Source organism: Aotus nancymaae, unplaced genomic scaffold, assembly GCF_030222135.1.
Source record: "Aotus nancymaae isolate 86718 unplaced genomic scaffold, 86718_ANA_hifiasm-v0.15.2.pri h1tg000011l, whole genome shotgun sequence".
Taxonomy (NCBI): domain Eukaryota; kingdom Metazoa; phylum Chordata; class Mammalia; order Primates; family Aotidae; genus Aotus; species Aotus nancymaae.
The window spans coordinates 27,178,808-27,200,494 of NW_026988422.1; the positions used below are offsets into that span (position 1 = coordinate 27,178,808).

General features: G+C 33.2%; 2 long non-coding RNA genes across 2 annotated transcripts in view; one reads left to right on the plus strand and one right to left on the minus strand.

The window, feature by feature from the left end:
- The first annotated feature begins 7,318 nt into the window (after positions 1-7,318).
- Positions 7,319-21,687, plus strand: part of LOC135274163 (uncharacterized) — a 47,451-nt gene continuing 33,082 nt past the window's right edge. Inside the window, exons 1-3 of the long non-coding RNA XR_010341947.1 lie at positions 7,319-7,435; positions 8,794-8,892; positions 20,783-20,870. This is a non-coding gene — a long non-coding RNA (uncharacterized LOC135274163). The remainder of the gene's footprint in view (positions 7,436-8,793; positions 8,893-20,782; positions 20,871-21,687) is intronic.
- On the minus strand, positions 8,881-20,238 carry LOC105729820 (uncharacterized). The gene is made up of 5 exons (XR_001110313.2): positions 20,146-20,238; positions 17,259-17,412; positions 13,764-13,870; positions 12,552-12,678; positions 8,881-9,061 (listed from the first exon to the last, which is right to left on the minus strand). It is a non-coding gene; the product is annotated as an uncharacterized LOC105729820 (long non-coding RNA).

Below are 21,687 nucleotides of genomic sequence, written 5' to 3' on the forward strand. Positions count from 1 at the left end.
TTTCCAAAGCTATTTTATTTGCTAATTATGCTTTGATTAAAGGTTCTAGTCTAAGTTTATAATATTTCCCTTTTTAATGCATTAAACTCTACTTTAAAAATATGCTAATTTGAGAATAGGATTCTCAACTGGAAAATAATAGTGGGTTTACCACATTGTCTCATCTATTTTGACCATTAAAAACTAATCTCTCTTCACACTGCTCTTAACATTAACTGCAAGTCAGACATATATTAAATGGTAACATAGCTGATAGCTGGTTTTCTCTCATCTTATTTTCCATTTTATTTTAGCAAATAATCTATTTCCTTATGACTATATTAAAAAATCAACCTAGTTAATAATAAGATTGTAATTTGTTGGCCTCTAGACAGAAACTTTACATTCGCTCTGTAATTTCTCTCATTAAAACTTAAAACCTTGTTAAAACAAATATTTTAATTCAGTCACGTTTGGGTGGGGCTAGTCATTATACATTCTAATAGTCTCCAAGGTGATGTCAAAGCTGCTGGTCCATGGACCAGACTTTGAATAGCAAATTGCAGTCACATCAGGCAAATGTTCAATTTTCATTTTATAAATTCATCCTGGCTTCAATAACTATAAAGTCATATACTATTAACCTAAAATGACAATATTCAAAAAGAAAAAAATCGCACAAAGGGAAGTGCACACAAAAATAGGATAATTTTATGGATGTTAAACCCCTTTTATAATCTTTGAACGTGTTTTGCATATTATAACTGTGCGACAAACTAGTTCAATAGTCAACACTTCTCAACTATACTAGCACTTCACAAACTATAATAACACTCAACCACAAGATTTCCTTGTATCGTGCTCATTTGTTGATTTTTCATATTTTCAGTGTCCACACATACTCTTGGCAGCTTAGCAAGAGCTGATCTCTCATTTCACAGCCATATGCTGCATAAGTAATAGCAAAGTTTGCTTGCACACATGGAAACGTGAGCGTTTTCAAAAGTATCTCTCTTGGGGTTTCACCAAAAGGGGCCATTTTTTTGAGATCATTGTTCAAACCTAACTTGAAGGAATATTCTCCCAGTCTCCTGCAGAGTCTTCATTCATCTTTGCCACAATGTTATCCATAAAGAGCACCTATTGAAGAAATGACTCATCAAAAGGGCACTTACTGAAGACCAGTCTAATAATTCACCAGAAGAAATTATGTCATTTATAAAATTTCAAAATTGTATTCATTGTTACCTGCATGTACATGTACAGACACACACATATAAAATAGTTTTATAGATAGAGAGCTTAAATAGCACAGTGAGAAAATTAAACTATTAATAACATAAATGTTGAAAAGAAGCATTGAACAACCCTGGCACTTTCTATATAATATGTTCTTGTGCCTGATAATAATATTAACAATATGTTTACTTGGAAGCAGCATGGCATAACAGTTGAAAATATGTGTATTGAAATCAGAAGGCCCTAGTTCGAGTACCAGTTCTTTTGTTCTATAATCATATAACTTAGGATGCTTTACTTAACCATTCTGGGTCTCAGTTTCTTTACAATAGCTTCTGCTTTAAAAAAGTACATTAATTTTTGTTGCACAGCAGAAACCAAAAAAATTATATTAATTTTTGTTGCACAGCAGAAAACACTAAATCACATAGGCATAGAATACGCAGCATTACTTTCTGACTCATCACTCCGAGTTTTCAGGTTAGCTGGTGGTATCTATCTTGTAGATTAAGTCCAGGTCAGTTCCATGTGCCACCTTCTGGAACCTGGATTAGAAGGACGATGATTACCTGGAGACATGTTTTTCTCTTGGTAGAGTTCTCAAGCTTCTGGGGACTTGAAGAGTGAATCGTACTCTTTTTTAATGACTCAAGTTCAATACAGCAATGTCATTTCAGCTCACATTTTATTGGTCAAATCAAGTCATCTGCCAAGGCCAACATCAAGGAGATGTGAAGGAAACTCCTCCTTGAGAGGTGGTGAGGGGAAAGACAGTGATCATTATGTAAACAATAATCTAACCTTTACCAATGTCTTGTGAGGGATTTAAACTGCACTTCAAATCCTTAGAGAGGGATACATAATAAGTGTTCAGTGAATGCTTTAAAAAGAGATATTTAGAGTAACTATGAGACAGAACCTGGTTGGTCTTTCACCAACCATTTCCGTTTTGCTCTTGTACACATAGCTTGATTGCATTTCCCAGTTTCTCTTTTATTTAGATGCAACCATTTCTTTGAGTTTGGGCCAATGGAAAGTGAATAGACGTGATATACTGGACTCAGTCTAGCTCACAAAAATCCCCCTAGCAATCTTCCATGCTCTCTCTCTCATCTGCAAGCTTGAAACAGAGGTCCTAGTGGAAGACCTGGAGGCTCTAGTTCAGAGTGTCCAGCTGGATTTTTGTGATGATGGAAACGTTTTATATCGTCACACACCAATAAAATAGTTACTAGGCAAATGAGGCTTCTGAATACTTGAAATGTGGCTTCTGCAACTGAGGAGCTGAACTTTTAATTTTAATTAATATCTATGTATGGCTAATGACTACCATGTTGAACTGTGCAATTCTAGGGAAAGGCAAAGACATTAGATAGATGAAGCCTGAAAGGTTGCATGCCAATCATTTAACTGAACTGTGATATGAGCTAGAAATGAAATTTTACTTTGCTAAATAACTGAGATTTGGAGGTTGTCTCATGGAATGGTTAGACTGCTCCAACTAACAAGGGACTGTAATTAATAGAGTTAAGCATTCAGGCTTTAGCATGCAACAGAAGAAGGTTTCAATCCTGGCTCCACATACTAACTACATAACATTGGGCCAGTTACTTAGCCATCCCCTTTACCTATTAAAAGAAAATATTACCAGAACCTACATAATAGGGTTATATGAGGATTAAATATGTTGTTTTTACAATAACATATGAAGCATAGTAAAAGCCTAAAAATAGCAGTTATAATTGCTGCTAACTAGTTGAATAGCTGAAAATATACAATTCCTAAGAGTCACCCCCAAATCTGTCCTTACCTTAATGAAATATTTATGATAAATTTTTATGTGAAAACAAGGATTGAGGCAAGCCATGACATTATTCAAATAGATTTGGACAGGATGCATTAGAGAAGTATAAAAACCACATTTTAGTATGATGCCTGGGACTTTAATAAACTGCATGGAAACAAAGAAATGAAAAGAATCCAATCTGTGTTATAAAAATGATTAAAGGGAGGGAATTCCTTAAAGAGGCATATTGATTAATAACAATACAATTTAAAACCATAGTTGAAAACCCACTCAAAGGGAAATAATATAGCATGAAAATTCTAAAGAGATGTGTTTGGTACAAGAGCAGTTTCTGCTAACCCCACCAACCTACCTTGACTATGAGTTGTTTGGGACCTTCACGATTAGGGAAAACACAAGTGTGTGCAAATGTTCATGCAAGTGCTGAGAGAAGAAAGAGTGGGTGTAGAGAACAAGTGAGTAGTTTATGACAGAACCCTTACCCTAAATAAAAAGCAAATTACTGTAGAAGTATACGATTTTCATAATAATTTAACAAATTACCAGCAGTGCAATGCCATATGCACTTTAAAGCAACATTTATCATCAATTTAGAAATGCCTTATTTCATCTAATTAAAACAGAGCTTAATACATTTTGTTACAGAAATTTATACCAGGAAACAATACAATTTAAAATCATATTTATTATGTTTTAAAGCAAGTGACTGATTTTAGGATAGGATAGGTCAACTCATTCCAACTGATAACTTTCTCCAATTTCAGCTACATTGTCAAAACTTGAAAAATTATCAGAAATTTCTCTCTCATGGTAATATTTAACTTGAGTAGGGACTTTCACATTTTGTTTGATTGGCATAGAAATCAAGAAGCAATATTTCTTAAATGCTTATTTAAAGTACTCATTTGCCAATTTTTGAAATATAACTCAACTATTATGGAAATGAAAACTAGTGTTATTTTACCCATATATTTTCAAGAACTTCTTAATTTAGGGCAATTTTTGTTTGCTGATTTGTTTTGTTCTGTTGAACTCATTTGTCAACATAAAAAAAATAGATTATCATCTCACTTAGATCATCTCATCTAGTCCAGTGGCTTTAAAGACAACCAATAAGCCAATGACTTCCAAACCTCTATCTACCTCCTTGACTGTGTAAGTCTGCTTTTCTAGGATAACAAATAAATGTAGCATAGTGAATTTCAACATGTATTTCTTGTGCACAGAACTCCAGTGCTACAACTTGAATGGCCTTGAGTGGAATAGCTTGATGTCATGTGTCTTCTCAGCCCAGATGCTAGGCTTATGGATCAGAGAATCACTGGGTCGTATCACTTTCATCATGGAGGACAAGACAAAGGGGCAGAACTAAAACATGCAAGCAAATTTAAAGCTTTTTGTTGCACACAGCAAATGTCAAGTTTGCTCATATTCTATTACCCAAAGCCATTCATGTGGGATAGGAAGTATGTTCTGCATATAAAGATGGCAAGAGAGGGGAGGGGACAAATACTTGTGAACAAATAATACCAGCTACAGCACTACCCTTTTTCTGAACTCAAGGTTCATATGGACATTAGATCTACTTGATTATTTCACCTGGATATTTAACAAACATTTTGCCCTCAGCACGTCCAAAATCGAACCTTTGATTTCCAATGCCCCCTCTAAGCTGCAATTCACTGACCTGTCTTTCCTATCTCAGTAAATGGCACTATTAGTTCATGTTCCCAAGCACTAGTCCCCAGCAGTGTATCTATCCATAAGGGCTAGTATTTACAGACTCAAATCTGGGAACTGGATTGCTTATTATACTGGAGGAAAGTCATGTTTTTATATATTTTAAACCTTTGTATTATGAAAACTTTCAATTATACATAAAGAAGAAGGAATCGTATAATGAATTCTATGTGCCCAACTTTAACGACTATCAAACTCATGGCTAATCTTGTTTCACTAAACCTCCCTAACAGCTCCCCAAATGCCTTTTAACAAATTCCAAATATCACATCATTTCATCATTGGTATTATACTATAAAAAGAGCAATATTTTAAAATCATCAAACAAATCACTATATGCTCTTGATACCCTACAATTTGCTGCTGGAATGAAGTCTAATTTCTCTGAGACCCGTAATATTGGCCCACACCTACCTCTCTAAACCCTTTTCTCTCATGCTGCTATTACATTCATCCAATAGGCCCCGAAACACTGAAATTTCTGGTCCTCTAATGACCAGAATACAGCCATGCAAAGATTGCATGGGAGAGCTTTGCCAAAGGACCTTATTATTTAAATAAATATTCACCTTATTATTTAAATAATAAGCTTAAATGCTGACCTCTCAGAAAAACATTCGTTGACCATCAATCTTAATGATCAGTTATCTGCTGTCTGTTCACTCTACTAGAATCTGAACATCTTAAGAGAGAGCTGGTGTTTTTTACTATCACATCTTTATGTCTAGGACAGTGATCTTTTGATAGCATGTGTTTAATAGATATTTATTATATGAATACTTCTGGTTGTACAAGTTGGTGACGTTCTACTACTTTGACCATAATCCTCAGTATTTTCATTTAAAGAGTTAAATCACTAAGTCACATGGTTTCCAGAACTTACTATATATCCTTGCCTAGAACTTGGAATTACAGAAGACAAGCACAGAAATAGGGGAATGCTATCTTTCCATGTTAAAATTAAATGCATTGGTATGCTTGTGTTTCATTCAAGTGAAGAATGAGGGTGTGAGCTGGATTCTGGAATGCACAAAGCACTGAAAAGCAGGAAAGGTAGATCTCAAAATTCCTCTTGGGATATAATTTAAGACAGCTTGAAAATAAAAATGAAAGATCTAAAAGATTTCAATTCTTATTTCTGCTATTGTGGCTTCTAGACATAGAAGCCACAATCTAACACATCTAAGAATTGTGTACGAATTTTTTTCATCAGCCTATTTCTCAACATAAAACCACTGAGAATCATCATCTATAATTTTTGACCAAATTTAAAGCAAATGAACAAGCAATTAAATAAAATATACAAGCAATAAGCAGAAGGCGACATACAAGGAGGGCTAATCAGTAAAGTTTGTACCACCAAGATCATATCTGTGGGTGCTATTGGGGAGGTGATTAGTAAACCTTGTTAACCTTCCCATTACCTCTCTCCAAATAATGCATAATATGACAGTGTGCCGTCTCTACAAATTCAGCCCTCTTCACTACTTGCAGTCAGATTACTGCCTCTAAGCTCCTTGTTGAGAGATATTTAGGAGTTGCCAATGGTTAAACATATTTTATAACCAAAACATTATTACCTAGGGAGATTTTATTTATGAATAAAGTTTCTTTCCACCACTTCAAGTGAATAAGAAGACAGAAAGCAGATAAATTGTTCTTGACATTAAAACTAGAGAAGGTGGAGAGAACCGAGACATCACTTCCAGATAACTTCGGCATATGTCAAATGAAAACAAGGAGGAAACTTGTTAGACTGATGCAATTTACCAGTTTCCTCATCTTTCTGATTTATGTTTTATGTTTATAACAATAAGTTACTAAGGTGAATGCCATGTTAGCAAGAGAACACAATCATCATAATAGGAAGACTAAGTGTACCTGGTACAATAACTTCAAACTCAATTATGAAAAATTGTAGCTTTTATTTTGAATAACTCAATATAATTTAACCCTAACTCCATTCTTCTCAGAACAGAAACATAATTTGCCACTTCAAAGCAGTCAAGAGGATTCCTCTTCCCTGTCCCTTTCTTCCTGGTATTGTGTATAAATGCCAAGGTCACTAAGGTGATATGTGACATGAGGTGAAAGGTGGCATCTTGTCCTCCAACACTACCTGCCTATCATGACATTCACTAAAATACATCCTCCATCTAGTTTCTGGAATTAATACCTTCATGATGATATCAAGGAGGTGTACAGTTCTCATGTGGTCTCTTATATGATTCATGCCACATATGCTACTGCAATTCTCCAATTTGACTGGCAAAGCTATGCTACCCTTTTCCAGAAAAACTATCTGTCTATACTGAAAGTCTTTTTGGTGCATGGAGAACTGATTTAGCCTCTCCATTTTATCCTCTACTGCCAAGAAGGAACATAGAACCTTGGCAGCACAGATTTTACCTAACTGCAGATCCCTAAAATTATTAAGGGATTCCACTTTGCCCCCATCCGTTTAGAATTAACTCAAATAACAGAGGAGAGGATAAGAAACCCATACCAGTCTCTTGATTGCTAAACTCCTTCCTTCAGATATAATGATCTTTCTCCAGTCTCTGGTCTAGCATAGTTTGGGAAAGAACTTCTTGTGTGTGATCATGTTTGTTTGCTCGTTTTCCTCAAATCTTGTTGTCTTATACCTGAGAACCATTTCAAATGCAAAAGGCAAGAATTTTAAGTCTATGCTTTTGTTCTGCTGTATTCCTGAAACTGTCCAACCTGAAAACAATGAATACTTTCTTGTGTCACTTCCTGAAATAAGGAAGAAAATTACCTAATGACACAAGGAGCTGTAATGTTTAATACTTTAACATTTTGCAATATTAGTCATCAATAATAAGTTAAACGAACTTAATCATTTAACTAATGACTACTTAGCCTTTATGTTACATGTCTATAAAACGTCTTATAAAGATGTAGTTTGAATTTGCTTCATATTAGATTCTCCTTGTGTTTGGGAAAATAACATCTACTAATTAGAAATTTGTCACATCCAAAGATTGGGCTATAATAGTGTAATGGTAAATGACAGTGTATCAGAATTCACTCTTCTTTTTTTTTTTTTTTTTTAATTTTTATTATTATTTTTTATTGCATTTTAGGTTTTGGGGTACATGTGAAAAACATGCAAGGTTGTTGCATAGGTGCATACGTGGCAGTATGATTTGCTGCCTCCCTCCCCTTCACCTATATCTGGCTCTTAGCTATTACTGATGTGTTTAATTTATAGAATGGAAAGAGTTTGAGAGCTTAAAGAAGAAATCTTGTTATTTTTTCAACATATCTGTAATATGTATTTATGAATAACCATTTGTTCTAATATTTTAAGTGAAACTGAAAATTTCCAGAATATTGAAGCTGAGGCAATTAACAAAGCCGTTTCATACCAATTACAATTTTATAGACAAGCCAGCACAAGCCATTGTGCTCCTTGCCATAGAGAATTCAAAAATTGAAGACAAAATTATTTTACAAATTTATAATAAGAGGAATCCAGAACACGTTAATGAGTATTTAGTATATTGTTGACTTATAATATTCAAGATAGCTTTCAGATTCAAGCTCATTATGCTCACTAGCAACTCTATGAAATATGCACAAGGATGTATTTTTATTTAAATGATAAGCAGTTAGATTCAGAAGAGGTAAAATATTTACTTGTAATCATGAGTTACAGATATTCAAAAGTAGAGAGAGAACTATAGGATTTGAAAAACAATCCAATTGTTTCTCTATTTAGTATCCCCCTCAAAATTATGTTCAAAAATTCAGATGAAAGTTTTAACTGTATTTAGATGTGGGTTCTGCATATCAGCAGCACAATGTAATTAAGCATTCTTATAAAATTTATGATGGGCCTAACAGATTGCAATGTGTAAGACTTCAATGATTGTATTACTTTCTGAGTTATGTGTTATGCCATAATATTTTAAACAAAATATAGTTTGTTCTAATAATTCTTCCACAGTCTTATTTACATTACTAAAATGCTTACTAATGCATTTTTTTGATATTTTGCACAGATAAACATATACCTAGTTCTTTCCTGAAGTATCGGAAATCGCAAGCTTTTCAAATTGTAATTAATGAGGATTTATTGGATATCAACATATGAGTCATCAGTAAATATGTTTATTCTTTTTAACTGAATTGCATTATTCAACAATGAAGAACAGAGCAATGATAAATAACATGCTAACATGATAGAGATTTCAGTGACTGTTTTGTCTTCACAGATCTTCAACGATCTGAACAAATGCAGAATTCATTACAGCAGTTCTTCACATAAAACTAAAGAAAAAAGATCAGTTCAATTTCTATGAGCAAGATATTGGAATTACTTGAAACAGACTTGCGGTAGCTATTCTCTGGAGAGAATAGTTGTTAACTCGATAGAATCAAGTCCTGAGATGGAGGGGGGAGAAAAACAAACCAATCAAGGCTAATGGTTCCTGATGAACCCAGATTAAACACAGAGATTGGTCTGGTTTAAATATACTCAAGGGAACAGTCCTTCAGCTAAGAGTATCAATTTTCACTCTGGGTCAATAGGATGAAGAGTGTGTGGTTAAAAATCAGATATTGCAAATGTATACAGCTTGAGTCAGGATGCTTATTGGGGGAAAAAGAACATTGGCAATCAGAAAAAACCCTGAAAGTACATGAAGAATTATAATGAACATAGTCAAGTAAAAAATTATTAAAACTAACAAGATAATTTTTTAAATGGTTAAAAATAAATATTCAAAACTCAGTAACTTATATATATATATGAATATCTTCGAAAATTAAAAAGAACTATAATTATGAACAACATAAAAATGCTTATGAATAAACTTTCTCCAGAATATTTAAGATTAAAGTGAAGTATTTCACTTTAGAAATCTTCAGAAGTATTGAATAATATAAGCACTTGAATAAAGAGACATTACCATATATAAGTTTAAGTGTTGTAAAGATTTAAGACATTTCTACAAATCAATTTTTAGATTTAAAGCAAATCTAATCAAAATTCCATTTTTTTACTCATAAAATAATACTAAAATTTAATTTATCAAAATGTGTATTTAAAAAGGCAAATAAATTAAATTAAGAGATTTTACTACAAGGATGTTCAATGCAGCATTGTTCAAAATAAAGAAAAATATAATTGTTGAAATAAATTAATTACACTGTTTATGATTTTGTAAGCAAGTTTTTTTTATACAATAAATTGTTAGATAAGTTACAAAATGGTATGTATGTTATAATAATGATTTTTATTTTGAAAATATTCTGGAAATATATTTATATATATTTTTACATATAGGGGAAAAAAGTTTGAAACTCTTACTGCTCCTACCTACAGGCAGATAAATCTCCCAAGATGGGAACAAAGAGGGCTATTTCAGGATCTTGTTTTAGGAACACTCCTTGAGCAACCTCTACCTTTCATAACTGGCCCCTCCCATGTATTGCTGTGTTCATGGTTTTTTTCTTCAATCTGATTCTTTATAATTTTTTCAAGGTAATAATTATAAATTTTTCCCACTGCTTTTACCAATACATATGTACTTATTCATTATATAATATCTTCTATTGCTGAGATTTTGAAGCTGGAAAGGAAAGATACAGTATGCATTTACTCTGTAATCTTGAAACAAAACTGGAGAAATTTTGGCAATGGCTGTCAAAACTGACTTATCTCTGTGTTTACAGTGTTCATGATTGGGTGGTGGAATTGTAAATGTTTTTTATTTTCTTTCTTTTTTTTTTTTTTTGAGTAAATCCATGCTATCTAAATTGTTCACTCTTGGCATATATTGTTTTTATAATCATAAAATCTATAATCTATAAAATCTATAATATTTGTTTCTGTTTTTAATATCTCTAATAATATCTGGTAAAATGAAAAAAAGTATTTTTAAATACTTTCACTTTTATAGTTTTAGGTCACTTATAGAAAGAAAATGGACATTTTCTAATTAGAAATACACTTAAACAAGTTTGAAGTAAACCCAAGTATTTGAGACTGACTTATTGTCCACCTGAATTCCATTTTATCAGCCATCTTATGCTGATAAAATGGAATTCAGGTGGATAGTAAGTCAGTTAATATATGTAGAGGATATATTAATATATATATATAGGATATGTTTTCAGCTCTTTGAAAAAAAATCCACAGAGATTGTATTAACTGAACACAGTATTAAAGGATAATCTCTTTGAGAATAAACACTGTGCCAAATGCATTTTGATACCCTTCATTGCAGCTAGCACAGGGCCTTACACAAGTACACAATGAAATGCACAAGTAGTTAAGACTGACTTAAGATTCACTTCAACCCCATTTTATCAACCAAATCCTAGTTTGATATATTTAAGGGATAGGTTTTTAATTCTCTAAAAATGTTTTAAAGATGTCTGAAAAATATTCCCTATCATTATGTTGAAAATAAAAAAATATAGGGATTCTCTGGTTTATTATCTTAACAAGTAGCATCCAATAACGCCATGCTCTGTGAGGATATACATATGCTTCCACGAATGATCACATACTTGAGATCTGACTGATTTCATTATTTGACTTTTTACTTTTAGGAATATTTTCCTATCATCATTTCAGAAAGGAGAATGACCTTGACCGCATAAGCATAGAGCATCAAGTAGAACTGACTAGCATCTAGTACTGTTGTCTTTTTATGTATTGAAAAGAAACGCATATTTTTTAGGCCCCCAAGAGGGGTCCAGATAAATGTGGCAAGCTGGTTATTGGCCTCAGATTAGAGTCATGTCTTCCCAAAAGGCATTCAAACTAGACCATTAAGAAAAATGGGTTACTGGGACAAAAATTATCATAAGATGATATACACCTACATAGGATTCCAAGGGCCTTCTGTGTTCTATTCGGGCTCTGAAAATATGCAATATGAATGAACTAGAACCTGTAACTGTCCTCCATTTATTTTGTTGAACTGGCTTTTTTTACTAAAAATAAAAAGTTTGTATCTGCTGAAAATCTATACATTTTACATAGAGTTTCAGCAAGTATGAGGGGAAAAAAATCTAATTTGACTTGGCCGCTGATTGATTTCCTAAAGTCGCATTGCTTTCGATTTCTCAGTGATGACATACTTCCCCACAGTCAATATGCATCTCTTAATTTGTTTGCAGGAAAGTTGGCCTCTTTTGCCTTCTCAAATCACACTTTGTAATCAATGGCTATGTTCTAAATAGAATTCAGAAATGTCTTTAGAAATCGAGGCCAGTTTCAATGAATTATTTTTAGCCTGCTCTCCCTCTAAGAACTTATTACTACCGTAGCATAGCAGTAAATTACTTTTTTTCCTTACATCTGCAAACCAACACATATTCTACTACAATGGACCAGAATTTACAGAGCAGCCACATGCTATGAATAGATTTTGTTCAATAAAATCTACTCTGAAATCACTTCTTAAAAACATGCCATATTTACATGATTGTTGTGATATTTCAAAAGATAGAAATTAACACTTCAGTCACTTGGCCCATTAAATAAATTTTCAATACCTGCATGTGGAACAAAGTCTTAATTTTTAGGAAACTAAGAGACTTCTAATACTATTAGAAGATCCAGGATGAGTAAGATGCTTAGGTTTGGAATTTGAAGTCAAAATCAAATTACAGTAATAAGTAATAATTATACCTTAGAGTAAGCTATTCATTTATATTTGAGTGGTTGCTCTTCCACAAAATAGTTTATCGTTCTCAGAGACTAGTTAGTTCATCACTCTATCATATATCATACCATTTCAGTTACCACTGGTGAGATAAACCTCAGAAGTAGATGACCTGTGTAAGCTCATCTGAGTATAGATTTCTGAACTTGAATACTGCATCTTAAGAAGTCATCATCATTGATTTGTCTATTCTACAAAAACTTCTACCTATAAACAACAACAAATCCTACAATAATGGTGGAAGGAGATTCTACATTAATGTTTTGCAACAATACATTCAAATAGTTAATTCATTTGGACAAAAGACACAAGTGAAGAAATAATCAAAGCCAAAAGCAGAATAAAGATACTACCAGAACTGTTATCAAAGTTGTGGTTCAAGGGTATCAATAGGGTCACTTAAGTTAGGTCATAGAGTTGACTAAGACTGAGGCTAAGCTATAAAGCTGGTACTGATGACGTACATTTATGGTTCATTTACTTGCTGACAAACCCAATGCTATCTATGCACCATTGCTGATCCAGGCACTGTTCTTAGAGGTGGGATACAGTAATGAAAAACATAGACAAAGTCCTTCTTCTCATGCTGTGATAAGGCTTCCATTTTAGATGAAGCAAAGGAGGGGAGAACTCCTTGATAGATAGATAGACAGATAGATAGATAGATAGATAGATAGATAGATAGATAGATAGATAGATGATAGATAGATAAACTTAAGGTAGTGATAAATGCTATGAGGAAAAAGGAATGTATCACATTCTCAAACAACCATATTGTACCACATCTGTTGGAAATATACTTTAAAACAGCTTCAGTAAACATTGTTAGAATTAAAAAACAAGAAAACAACTTTTCAGGAGATAATTCATATACATAACAAGTAACTTCTCTGAACTTATTAGTGGCAGGATTAGTGTAAGACCTAGCATTTTCTTAATTCTAGAGCTGTGCTTAGATGTATGCCTTAGCTTTCAGCTTTCATTAGCCATAGGCTACATTTAACTTTAAGGATTATAGTATTACCTTTAGAAGAGTATTAGAATAAAATTCAGTAAATGAGGATTCTAGAGATTCAGGAGATCATGGGCGAATCTTAATCTCTTTGTGTTGGTTTTCTCCAATGCAACTAACAAATGTGGATAAATTTTTTCAAATAAATATAAAGGAGTATTTGAGAATTGTTATCTGATTCAATTCCTAATGTACCAACTACTGTGACAAGCATGGGAGTGCATCAAGGAAGACAAACACTAAATAATTCATTATACATGTTAGAAAAGTGGAGACCTACCCATTTTTTGGAGAAGATAAGCCACGATAATATTTGAGCGTACACTCAAAGGGTGAACATACATTAGTGCATACATTAAGTAGCATATTTGAATTCTTTGAGGTTCCCTTGAAGAACAGCAATGAATATTTGTATAACAACAGTAGTGAAAATCACATTATTATAATTTTATATCAGAAGATATAGATATAATATAGATATATTATAATTTTATATAGAAGATATAGAATAAGCCCCAAATCCCAAATAAATAATATATACAAAAATAAATAAAGTTTTGGTAATTTTCTCCTCACTACATCCTTGAATAAGATGTATCCCAACTTGTTAAAACTTTGGTGCATGGTTAAATCTTACAGGTATTTTCAAATGAGTTAATAGCCTTTTCCCTGTTTCCTCCTTTGTTTCTCATTTTTTATATTCTTCATTCTCTCTTTTCAGTACAAACAATCACACTAGTTACTAAACAGCATAGTCAAGATAAAGTGGTCCCTGAAATTATTCATCTTGCACTGAAGTCATTGAGAACAGAATGAATACATTGTAAGCGGTTTACTCCCTAGAAGCCATCTGGTTATAAGAGAAAAGGTGAAACATTAATTTCTCTATGAACTTTGTTTTAAAACCAAATTTTTATAAATTGTACAAGATTGATCACTATAGTAAAAATACCCTTTCATTTGACTTAAATATCAAGTTTTGGTGATGAATCCTTATACACATATTATACTGATAGAACAAAGAAATAAGATTTCCAGGGCTCACAATAGCTACATCAATTTTCCATTAAAAGCTTCAGAATTTAGCTGATCTCATTTAGTAATAACCTAATTAGTGAAGGTAAGGAAATAACATGCATCAATCTATTATCTTTTTTATATAAATTATATAATGAAATTCATTTACAGCCATAAGAATACAGGTTATAAATGACTCTGATAATGTGTTAACACACTAGAAACCCAATTGAACCTGTAAGTACATATTTCTTCACTGAAATTGCTCAAAATCCATTCATCAAATTGTTTCATCTGAATTTATTTCCCACTAGTAAGGAGAAAAGGGGGGTGAAGAAGAAAGATGAGAGAGGTAGGAATGAAGGAATTCCTGATGTTATAGTCCTGTGCCAAATTTTAAGCTTTTCAAATACCTAACAGAAAAGGAAAATCATTTAATAAGTTGTCATACTAAACACAACAAATGATGGCTCTTGTCCACAGTTTCAGTTAAATGTTAAGAAATACAATTCATGACCTTGTTTTTTTTGTTTTTCTACAAGGGCTACAAAGAGCCATTTCAAAATGATTGTTCACTTTAAAGCTTGGCATTGTTCCTCTTACCTGCCTTATTTGCATTTATGTTTTGGAATAAGAATTTTATGATACAAAATCCTTAACATGCATCTGATGGTCTTTTGAATTTTCCCCAATAAAAACTGACCTATCTCTGAAAAAAAAAGGGGGGGCCAGTTTATCAGGCCATATGACACAATTTTTTTATCTTCTATAAATTAATATTTTTTTGTCATAAAGTCACAAGACTACTGCTTCTATATATTCTGAAATAACTTCTACTGCATACCTCCTTAAATATTTTACTTTCTGCAGGAGTAGAGAGCAGAAGAGAAGGAATAATAGAAGCACTGTGAAATTCTAAGTCAAAGACAGGTGTTTTGTTGTTGTTGTTTTGGTTGGTATGACGTTTAACAAGCCCAGGAAAACGGAGGAGCTCTCCTTCAAGAGAACATCCTACTAAGCAGCCACAGAGAACCTCTCCCCTGATGACCCCTCAAGAGAGAACAATTCTCTCCCTTAGCCAAGTGTCTGTATATAGGCCAAAGGGCCTATCTCAACTTTCAAATTGTTTGAAATATGCATTAATATTCATGTAAAATTTTCATTTTACTTATTTAAATAAATACCAACTTATTTTCATTTATTAAAAATTCCTGCCTGGGTGCTGTGCCTCACGCCTGTAAACCCAGCACTTTGGGAGGCTGAGGCGGGTGGATCACCTGAGGTCAGACATTCCAGACCACCCTGGGTAACATGATGAAACTCTGTCTCTACTAAAAATACAAAAACTAGCTGGGCATGATAGCAGGTGCCTGTAATCTCAGCTACTTGGGAGGCTGAGGCAGGAGAATCACTTGAACCTAGGAAGTGGAGGTTGCAGTGAGCTGAGATTGCACCATTGGGCTCCAGCCTGGGTGACAAGAATGAAACTCCTTCTCAAATAAACAAACAAACAAAATTCCCAAACATTTTGGTAATATTGCAGCCCCACACCACCACATGCACCCAGAGGGATCCATAACCAAGTCAGAGATGCATAAACAAAGGTAAACTTCTCTATGAGACATACCAGCTTATAGAAAATTATTAAATGCATGCTATAACTGACCTTAAGAGGTTATATTATTAAACCACAGCTTCTAGGTAAGATTATATTTGGTATAAACGTAAAAATCTACTTTCTATTTGAAAATCTCCAGAATGGAGATAACATATCTGAGCATGTTTTAAATTATAGTACTCAAGAAAGTATTCAAATCTAAAAATTCCCTTTCTCAATGAAAAGTCATCTATTCCTTTCTACCCTAGGTTTCAAGGAAGGACAGCTGTTAACTATCACTACATCAATCATTATCTTTTTTTTTTTAATATTAGAAGCTGAAGAAAGTTACATTTTGTTAAGAAAAGCTGATTTTTACTCAGAACTGTGTAAGACCTGTGAAATGATAATAGCAGTAAAAATAACAACAGATTTTAAACAACATTACAATACCTCTGCAAGCTCAGGGGGACAGAAAAACTAAGGCATTGCCCCATCCAAGGTCATGCAGAATTAAAAAAAGAAAAAAATAAGTCAATAGGAAGCCAAGCCAGGACTTTCAGTCTCTTGTTTTTACTGCTTCAGTAGTCTCACCATCATTAAAGTTCTTTTTCATTCAGGTTAGACACAGCCCTATGGGATTCATTCCCTCTTGTGTGTGTTGCTTGGCTGAGCCATACATTTCTATTGGCCCTATTGATTAGGCATCTGCTTCCTCTGTGAGGATAGTTTGCTCTTGTGGAACTGTGTTTAGCAGCTGTTACAGTTCAGATGAGTGTTGACAGGATGAAAATTAAATTAACACCCAATAACATTTTAACACCTGGTCCAACAACTGCAATATCATTGAATTTCACCTTTTCAAAATTGCTTTGGGAGTTAATTCATCCTTACTTTGACTTTGACCTGAGGAGACATTCCTGTAATTTTGCCACAAAGACTCTCTCCTGACTGTTCATTTATAATTTCCATGAACCTTCTTCTGATCCATGTTTAGTGACTGCATGGCCAGTCTTTGGAAAATATACAGGAGAAATATCCTATTGGAAGAGTTGCCACCCTCTTGATTACAGCTAAAGAATGAGCACAAAAACATTAACTGAAAAGGAGTTGTGTTTCACTGTAGCATAAGCCAGACTGATGGGCAACTAACCATCTTACCAGGGAAAATGAAGTAAAAAAGAATGCACGTTTCACACACTTGTGCCTTGATCGCCTTCTGAATCATGTTGGAAGGAGGATGTAAAGCACTGTCTTGAAGCCAGTGGACTCTGAAGTCAGTCTGCCTTTTTGAAAACTTCACCTTGGCTGCTCCCTAAGCATATGACATTATGTAAAATACTTCAATCCTTAAGCCTCATTTTCCTCATAAAATGCAACTAGCAATGGTGTCTATTAAGCAGAATTATTTTGATGATTATACAATCCATGTAAAATTCTTAAAGTGATAGTGCCTGACATGGCCTGACATATACTAAGTTGTAAGTAAGCCTAAGGTACCATATTATTTCACAGTCTCCCTGAACTGACAGGGAGCTTTGAGATCTTTTAATCTTGCCCTCTCATTTTACATTAAGCAAGCACAAGGGGGGTCAGCAATTTCTCAAGGATGTTTATTTTTGTAGTCAGAGCTGAGAAACAAAACCAGGTTTCCTCATCAGAACTTTTATTTTCTTTTTATAAGACTGCCAACTTCTATTATAATAGGCTATTTATTTAGAAAAGATTCTGTGTCCATGCTATGTAATTTATCCACTTAAGTTCCTTTTGTATTTCTCTTTCTCCTCTGGAAGATGGAAATGGTGTTATTTACTATTGGCCGGAGCTATTAAGAGGTATAGATAATAAAAATATCATGCTATCATTTGCTGTTTAGAATTCCTATCAGATGCTAGGTGCCCTGTCAAAGATAAATATAACACAGTACCTAACTTACAAGAAGGCAAGGAAAAAATGTTATCACACTACCACACACAAAATACAGTCTATTAACAATTGTTAGAAAATGATAATCCATTTTGTGGATTTTTCTGGGATCATTATGTCTTTTCTTATTTTCATTGCCTTCAATTTTATTGCTAATTATATTTGTACAGAAAGAGGACTAGTAGAAGGGAGAACTGCATCTTTTAATTTGGGTAGTGTTGCACATATTAACAATTATTTTGGCAAATGTTTTGCATTTCTAGAGATTGATATTTTAAGCTGTAATGAGATTTTAGTAATTGTATTTATCTATTTTTCCTACCTGCCTTTTCCCCAACCAAAAGTAATACAGACTCAAGAGTTTTTCTCTGTTTTATGATAGATTATCAATCCCCCAAAACTTTTTTTATTTTCATCCTAAATGAATGGTAGCAATAAAATAGGCACAATTTACAAGACACAATTTGGTGGTGATAATTACTTTCACAAGTGATACTTTTAAAAAATAATTTTAATTATTTTAAATAAAACATCCCAATCCTTTATTATTAAACCTCAAAATTAAATGTAAGCATTTGTTTCTCTGAAAAATGCATTTTGTAAAATGAAGTATAATTTCATGAAAAAAAAGGCAGATGGGAGGGGTGTTTGAGGATTCTAACTAGTCCAACCTGCTAGTATGAGAAAAGCATTTCTCCAGAAGTACAAATCAAATGGTGGGAAGTATTGAATGTTTTCAAAATGTTATATAATTGTTTAATTGCCTTACTCTCCTAAATGGTTCCCTGTGTCCCCTCAGGCAAATAAAGCCTTCATTACCCTAACTATAGAAGGGATATAATCACCCTGGGGAGAATATGCATATAATTTGAAATATATAAGCATTAATGATATAATAATGTGCTCAGCAACACATGTATCACTGATTCCATCTATATTTCCCACATAAAGGTACATGTATCCAGAGAAAGGTGTGTTTTTTACTGAACATAATAAGACTGACAACAGTTTTAAAATATTTGATTCTCAGATTTTCATAGATATGATAGTGTCTTTTATCAATCCTTTGCTGAACTAATTACTAAGCATCTAAAAGTACTCCTACTAAAACTAATGTATTCACACCATGATCAGGATTAATATTTTAGTGTTGAATGAAGAATGAGAAAAGATCATCTTTACAGACCTAAAATATGTTTGAGCATTTTTAAGAGCCTTGGCAGCCAGTGACACTTTGCTTTTGAATATTTAAATTATTCTTTACTACAGTAAGATACGGTTATCTGGGGAAAAAGTACTGTTTTTCCAGGAGAAAGAGAAGCAAAAAAAGAAAAAAAAATAAAGGAAAGAAATCAGGAAAACTCTCATCTATGTCATTGTCAATATATAGGCTAATCAAGTAATAATTTATAAAATCATAGAACTGGAAGAAATCTTAATATTCCATTCAGCCCACATTCATGCCTCTGGAAGTAAGTAGAAAATAAAAAAAAAAAGGGAAAAACAGCTATAGACTCTTGAATAAAAAACAGCAGCTTGGCCAAGCATGGTGGCTCATGCCTGTAATCCTAGCACTTTGAGAGGCCAAGGTGGGTCGATCACCTGAGGGAGGGAGTTTTAGAGCAGCCTGGCCAACACAGTAAAACCTCATCTCTACTAAAAATACAAAAATTAGCCGAGTGTGGTGGTGGACACCTGTAATCCCAGCTACTCAGGACGCTGAGGCAAGAGAATCACTTGAACCCGGGAGGTAGGGCTGCAGTGAGCCAAGATTACACCACTGCACTCCAGCCTGGGTGACAGAGTGAGACTTGGTCTCATACAAAACAAAACAAAAAAACCTAGTGGCTCATCAGCCTCTGATACTATTTTAAAATATTCATGTTAATTTTGGCAACCAAAGCAGGTAGAGCTCCTTTTTTGCCACTCCATCAGACATAAAATTAACAGTAATAGTAATAATAAATTAATTAAAATACCACAGAATCCCACCCCAGAATACTGGTGTTATCTGATAGGAACATTTTATTTTAAGATAAGATGGCCATACCTATAAATTGTGGCATGTATTCCCCTTGGCTATACAGATAGAAAAAACAGGATCCAAATGGAGGGGCATTACCTGCCATGCCAACATCTGTTTTAGAACACTAAGATAATAGTCAAGTTTGCTCTATTATTTGTTGTTTACATTTAAGTGGTAGAAGAAACTAACAGTAATCTGAAAATTCTAGAATTTTTAGTTTATTTGCCAAAGGGAATCACAATCTCAGCCTCTAGGGCATCTCAGATGTGGCACATAAGTCATTTATTTTGATGTCTACCAGCCTGCTCTTCCAGCACTCTGACCTGCTACAGATGACTGCTAATAACTATATCCAAGTCAAAAAAATTTTGGAAGGGAAAATTCAAATGTATAGAATTTGGTACCAGGATATATTAGCAGGAAAATTACATATGTATATATCTGGTGGAAAATTTTAAAAATATTCTTTATTACAGATATAAATAGCTAATGTACTATATGACAAAACTTATGGTCATTATTGAGATTCTTTAGATTTGTTCTATGGGTATTCTTTAAGATGGATAGGATTCATAATCTCTGTTTTAATATTGCTTTGCCAACATCTCAATAGGTTTTTTTTTCTGATTTTCTGATTTTTCTGATTTTAATACAAACCACTATTAAGAAAAGAAACAAGTCAACAAATAATTATGTCTCTCATAGTAACTGGAATTCATTATCTCTACCACAGATCATCAAGAAAGCAAAGTGCATTCCATCTGCATGAGAGTTTAGGCTAGGAGAACCAAGAATATAAAATATGACCTAAGAACTCTGAGGTGACAATGTCCTTAAAAACAGTCTTGACAGATACACATAATCAAGATGTCATGATGCTGTGGCATACCATACCCACATCCATCTGAAACAACCTGCAGAAGGAAAAAAACGGAGAAAGACAGAGTCATTCTTTGTCTGATATGTTATTCATTGCATCATCACCAAATGTTAAGTAAATAAGAAAGCAGATTTTAACCAGAGGAGAACAAGTCCCTTACCTAGAGATTTTTATTTAAAGTTTTATTACAAACTGGGAAAAAGAAATATAATTATATTTGCCTTCAGAGAGGGATGAGGCTTAATACATTTATACAAATGTAGCCTTCCTAAGAAAATAGATATTTAAGTTTTGGTTCCTAGGAGTTCCTAAAACTGAGGATAAAGGGAAATTGCCTTTGGAATAAGTTACACACCCAGAATGAGCTTCGAGATGAACTAAGGGAATGGAAGAAAAAAACAAATATAACCTATCACAGAAATTATATTAAGTTTACATAACTATAACATTGTCATCTAATGAAAAAATTTTAGAATTGAAATGTATTTGATTTATCTTAGTGACTATACTTTAAATATGTAATTATTCAAAATATTTCCCATCTGAGCTATTAGTGTTTTGTAGAAAGAATGAGTTTCCAAATATTTAAAAAACAATCCCATTTTTAATAAGCTTACAAATTATACTACAATTATTGCAGAAAGTTAATAGATAAATGTGGGCTAGTAACTTACTTTTACAGAAATAACAAATGTAAGCTCAGATAGTCTCCATATAACAATAAAGACTGTTCCATAATTGAAACTCAAATGCTTTTA